This window comes from Hypanus sabinus, chromosome 4 (assembly GCF_030144855.1).
Source record: "Hypanus sabinus isolate sHypSab1 chromosome 4, sHypSab1.hap1, whole genome shotgun sequence".
NCBI lineage: Eukaryota > Metazoa > Chordata > Chondrichthyes > Myliobatiformes > Dasyatidae > Hypanus > Hypanus sabinus.
The window spans coordinates 17,447,687-17,453,686 of record NC_082709.1 but is presented as its reverse complement, the minus strand read 5'-3'; the positions used below and the strand labels follow the sequence as shown (position 1 = coordinate 17,453,686).

Here is a 6,000-nt window from a genome sequence, read left to right as displayed (position 1 = left end):
AGACTATTGGAGTGAGATACACAATGCCCTAAAAGACAGCTTTAAATGTGAAATACCCTTAGAAAGTAAGACAGTATATTTTGGATATATACCTCAAGAACGGTTGAAAAGAGATAAATATGTAATGAATATACTGTTGGTGGCTGGTAAAAAGACTCTTACTAGGAAATGGTTATCACAGGAGAGCCCAACCTTAACTGTGTGGATGGAAATTACAATGGACATTTGCAAAATGGAGAAGATAACAGCATCTGTTAATCATAAGTTGGAACAATTTGATTCATACTGGGGGAAAATGGTTTAATTACATAATACTTCATAGGCCTGATTTTATTCTCACAAATCAACGAATATTGTTGTAAAAAATCACTCCCTACTTCTACATAGTTTTCTCCTTTTGCTTGTTCTTTCTTTCCTCTCTTTTCTATAAGTGATAAATATTATGTGTAGATTTTTGGCATATATGACTATATGACATATGTGTACAATATCTGAACTACATCTTATGGAAATGTTTGATGTGAACTTCAATACAAAATAAATTACAAAAAAAAGAAATCGAGCTCGCGGGCAGCACGTTCCACACTCTCACGATCCCTCAACTTCCCCTTAAAATTTTCACCTTTATGATGGAAATTTGAAACAAAAATTAAACGGTCCAACGTTTGAACGTAAGGATTCTGGTCAAGCGTGTCCATTTATTCCACTTTCGCTCAGCGCTGTCACACGTGAGAGTGCATCGAACCACGTGATCGGTAGAGCCGGGCCGCGTTTGGTTGCCACAGTTACGGTTTGGGAGTTGCCATGGCGACAGCTGAACAGTGGCCGGTGAAAAACATTGGGGCGAAGTCGTTGCTTCAGCTCGTACTGGACCCCGATCTCAGCGGCTGCAGGTAACGGCCTTGTGCCGCTGTTGTGTCGCGATGGCCCCGATATCTCACCTTGTTCTGAAACGCCAGCAAAGGGAGGAGTAATTGCAGACGTTTCTTTGAGGGAAGCGCCATTATTTACACGCTCCTGCAGCTGATCTCTGGTGCAAAGGGGCCGATTCTCGGAATAAACAGTGGGGACTAGAAATAGCTATGATGTCTTCGGGGTATATGCCCTGAGCAGGATAGGGACTTCCTGGGACTGTCTGGTTCGCCATTGGTCGAAGGCTGTCAGTACCATGTTTGGGATTTGGACGGGGGACTGGTGAATTGAGAAAGGGTTAGAGTAGCGGAGAAGGTGAAAAGAGACAATGGTCTAGAAATTTAAATGGAAATGTGATACCTACTGGAAACTGAACTATTTGATTGTCCAAAGGCCAAGCACGATTGTTTTATAAACTAAAAAGCAAAAATTGGAATTGGTTTATTCTTGCCATGGGCACAGAGATAATCAAAACTTTTCTTGCATACAGTTCATACAGATTTCAATGTCTTCTGCCTGAGGGAAGAGGAGAGAAGAGAGGAATGTCCGGGATGGGTAGGGTCCTCTCTGCGAATGCTGGAATTTAAAATAAACCAAAAATGATGCGGGAGGCATAGCAGATCACAGACAGCATCCGTGGAGAGGAAAATTGCCATAATAATGCGACTTGATAACCGTTCATCATCACTGGTAAATCGGGAAAATAAATGTGTTTAAAGAAACTGGGGGGGGGGGGGAGAGGTAGAAGTTGGAGGGAACAAAAGGAATGTGTGGGACAGGAGTCTAAGATTGTGCAGGAAGCAGAAAGTGTGGAGTAGATCACTCTGTAAGGGCCAACTACAACCTGTTACGTACAAGTGAATTGTTCCTTATCATGGAAAGATTATTTGGGTCACTGAATTGTGGGAAGGGACTAGGTAAGAGGTTTTGATATACCTTCATGTTTCCACAAAACTCCACTCAGTCAAATGTAGCCCGTGTCATTCTGTAGATAAATACAGAAAAAGGTTTCACACAGCAAGTCTGCAAAAATGACTTTTCTTGTTATTGGTGGGTATACAGTTGTTACATGGTTATACTCTTGTTCTTCTAAAACTGGCAAGGAGTATTTTTAAATTTACCTGAACAAAGCAATTCAGTTCAATATCTTACCAAAAGGAACACATCAGTACTTTATATACTGTATGCTATTAGGGTACTGAAATAGAATTTGAAAATGCAACCTTTTAATTAATGTAAAAAGTTGATATTTGGACAATAAGATAATTATGTAAAACTTTAGAAGCCATTGTCAGCTTTCAACAGTGTGCTCAGACTTGGGACTTCTGATATTTAGGTATGATGCCCAGCTTCAAATACATTGAAATATATGGCTATTGGAAGACAGAAAAAGGATACTTTGCCCAATACATTCATTTTCACTCTCAAGGAGATCTGTTTCATTATTATCACTGGGTCCATTAGACCATAATGCACAGGAGTAGAATTGGACTACTTGCCCCATTGAGTCTGCTCGGCCATTTCATCATGGCTGATTTATTATCCCTCTCAACCCCATACTCCTGCCTTCTCCCTGTAACCTTTGACACCCTGACTAATTAAGAACCTATCAACCTCCATTTTAAATATAATGACTTGGCCTCCACAGCCATCCATTGCAGTGAATTCTGCAGATTTACCAACCTCTGGCTAAAGAAATTCCTCCTCATCTCAGTTCTAAGTGGACTTCCCTCTATTCTAAGCTTGTGCCCTCTGGTCCAAGATTCACCTGCTTTAGTAAGAATCCTCTCCGTATCCACTCTATCTAGGCCTTTCAGCATTCAATAAGTTTCAATAACTCACCCCACCCCCACCAATTTTCTAAACTTCAGCGAGTACAGGCACAGAGCCATCAAATACTCCTCATTTGTTAAACTTTCATTCCTGGAATAATAATCATGAACCTCCTCTGGACCCTCTCCAATGTCAGCACATTATTTCTTAGATAAAGGGCCCAAAGTTGCTCACAATACTCCAAGTGCAGTCTGACCAAAGTCTTATAAAGCCTCAGCATTACATGCTTGCTCTTATATTCTAGTCTTCTCGAAATGAGTGCTAACATTGCATTTACCTTCCTTGTCACTGACTCAACATGCAAGTTAATCTCAAGGGAATCCTGCACAAGGACCTCCAAATATATTTGCATGTCTGATTTTTGAATTTTCTGCCCATTTAGAAAATAGTCTGCACCTTTATTCTTTCTATCAAAGTGCATCGCCATACACTCTCTATACTATATTCCATCTGCCATTTCTTTGCCCATTCTCCCAATCTGTCCAAGTCCTTCTGCAGACTCCATGATTCCTCAATACTAACTGTCCCTTCGTCTATCTTTCTATCACCTGCATACTTGCCTTTGAAGCCATCAATTCCATCATCCATATTTTTGACATTTTACGTGAAAAGAAGCAATACCAGCACTGAGCCCTGCAGAGTATCACTTGTCATTGGGAGCCAGCCAGAATAGGCCTCTTTTATTCCCAGTCTTTGCTTCCTGCCAATCAGTCAATCTTCTATCCATGCTAGTATCTTTCCTGTAATACCATGGGCTCTTAGCTTATTAAGCAGCCTCATGTTTAGCAGCTTGTCAAAGGCCTTTTGAAAATGCAAGTAAACAATATCCATTGACTCTTCTTTGTCTATCCTGCCTGGTCCAATTCATAGAAACATAGAAAATAGGTGCAGGAGTAGGCCATTCGGCCCTTAAAAGCCTGCACTGCCATTCAGTATGATTATGGCTGATCATCCAACTCAGAACCCTGTACCGGCTTTCTCTCCATACCCCCGATCCCTTTAGCCACAAGGACCATATCTAACTTCCTCTTAAATAAAGCCAATGAACCGGCCTCAACTGTTTCCTATAGCAGAGAATTCCACAGATTCACCACTCTCTGTGTGAAGAAGTTTTTCCTCATCTCGGTCCTAAAAGGCTTCCCCTTTATCCTTAAACTGTGACCCCTCATTCTGGACTTCCCCAACATCGGAAACAATCTTCCTGAATCTAGCCTATCCAATCCCTTTAGAATTTTATACGTTTCAATAAGATCCCCCTTCAACCTTCTAAATTTCAGTGAGTATAAGCGTAGTTGATCCAGTCTTTCTTCATATGAAAGTTCTGCCATCCCAGGAATCAATCTGGTGAACCTTCTCTGTACTCCGTCTTTGGCAAGAATGTCTTCCCTCAGATTAGGGGACCAAAACTGCACACAATACTCTAGGTGCAGTCTCACCAAGGCCTTGTACAACTGCAGTAGAACCTCCCTGCTCCTGTACTCAAATCCTTTTGCTATGAATGCCAACATACCATTTGCCTTTTTCACCGCCTGCTGTACCTGCATGCCCACCTTCAATGACTGGTGTACAATGACACCCAGGTCTCGTTGCATCTCCCCTTTTCCTAATCGGCCACCGTTCAGATAATAATCTGTTTTCCTGTTCTTGCTGCCAAAGTGGATAACCTCACATTTATCCACATTAAATTGCATCTGCCATGAATTTGCCCACTCACCTAACCTATCCAAGTCACCCTGCATCCTCTTAGCATCCTCCACACAGCTAAGGCCGCCGCCCAGCTTCGTGTCATCCGCAAACTTGGAGATGCTGCATTTAATTCCCTCGCCTAAATCATTAATATATATTGTAAACAACTGGGGTCCCAGCACTGAGCCTTGCGGTACCCCACTAGTCACTGCCTGCCATTCTGAAAAGGTCCCGTTTATTCCCACTCTTTGTTTCCTTTCTGTGAACCAATTCTCTATCCGCATCAATGCCATACCCCCAATACCATGTGCTTTAAGTTTGCACACTAATCTCCTGTGTGGGACCTTGTCAAAATCCTTTTGAAAATCTAAATATACCACATCCACTGCTCTCCCCATCCACTCTACTAGTTACATCTTCAAAAATTTCTATAAGATTCGTCAGACATGATTTTCCTTTCACAAATCCATGCTGACTTTGTCCGATGATTTCACCTCTTTCCAAATGTGCTGTTATCACATCTTTGATAACCAACTCTAGCATTCTCCCCAACACCGATGTCAGACTAACTGGTCTATAATTCCCCGGTTTCTCTCTCCCTCCTTTTTTAAAAAGTGGGGTTACATTAGCCACCCTCCAATCCTCAGGAATTAATCCAGAATCTAAGGAGTTTTGAAAAATTATCACTAATGCATCCACTATTTCTTGGGCTACTTCCTTAAGCACTCTGGGCCCTGGGGATTTATCTGCCTTTAATCCCTTCAATTTACCTAACACCACTTCCCTACTAGCATGTATTTCCCTCAGTTCCTCCATCTCACTAGACCCTCGGTCCCTTACTATTTCCGGAAGATTATTTATGTCCTCCTTAGTGAAGACAGAACCAAAGTGTTTATTCAATTGGTCTGCCATGTCTTTGTTCCCTATGATCAATTCACCTGTTTCTGACTGTAAAGGACCTACATTTGTCTTGACCAATCTTTTTCTTTTCACATATCTATAAAAGCTTTTACAGTCAGTTTTTATGTTCCCTGCCAGCTTTCTCTCATAATCTTTTTTCCCTTTCCTAATTAAGCCCTTTGTCCTCCTCTGCTGGTCTCTGAATTTCTCCCAGTCCTCAGGTGTGCAGCTTTTTTTTTGCTAATTTATATGTTTCTTCTTTGGACTTGATACTATCCCTAATTTCCCTTGTCAGCCATGGGTGCACTACCTTCCCTAGTTTATTCTTTCGCCAAACTGGGATGAATAATTGTTGTAGTTCATCCATGCAATCTTTAAATGCTTGCCATTGTATATCCACCGTCAACCCTTTAAGTATCATTTGCCAGTCTATCTTAGCTAATTCACATATCATACCTTCAAAGTTACCCTTCTTTAAGTTCAGAACCTTTGTTTCTGAATTAACTATGTCACTCTCCATCTTAATGAAGATGGAGAGTGACCACCATATTATGGTCACTCTTACCCAAGGGGCCTCGCACGACAAGATTGCTAACTAACCCTTCCTCATTGCTCAATACCCAATCTAGAACAGCCTATTCTCTAGTTGGTTCCTCGACATGTTGGTTC

General features: G+C 41.5%; 1 protein-coding gene across 8 annotated transcripts in view; it reads left to right on the top strand.

Annotated features, from left to right (window-relative positions):
• The first annotated feature begins 800 nt into the window (after window positions 1-800).
• Window positions 801-6,000, top strand: part of c4h7orf57 (chromosome 4 C7orf57 homolog) — an 82,727-nt gene continuing 77,527 nt past the window's right edge. For 6 of the 8 annotated variants that reach the window (XM_059966507.1, XM_059966510.1, XM_059966513.1 and 3 more), the window contains exon 1: window positions 801-893. The gene's annotated coding sequence lies outside the window, so the exon portion shown is untranslated. Of the gene's footprint in view, window positions 894-1,402; window positions 1,603-6,000 lie in introns of all 8 variants that reach the window. The other 2 variants (XM_059966508.1, XM_059966509.1) reach the window with 2 other exon arrangements.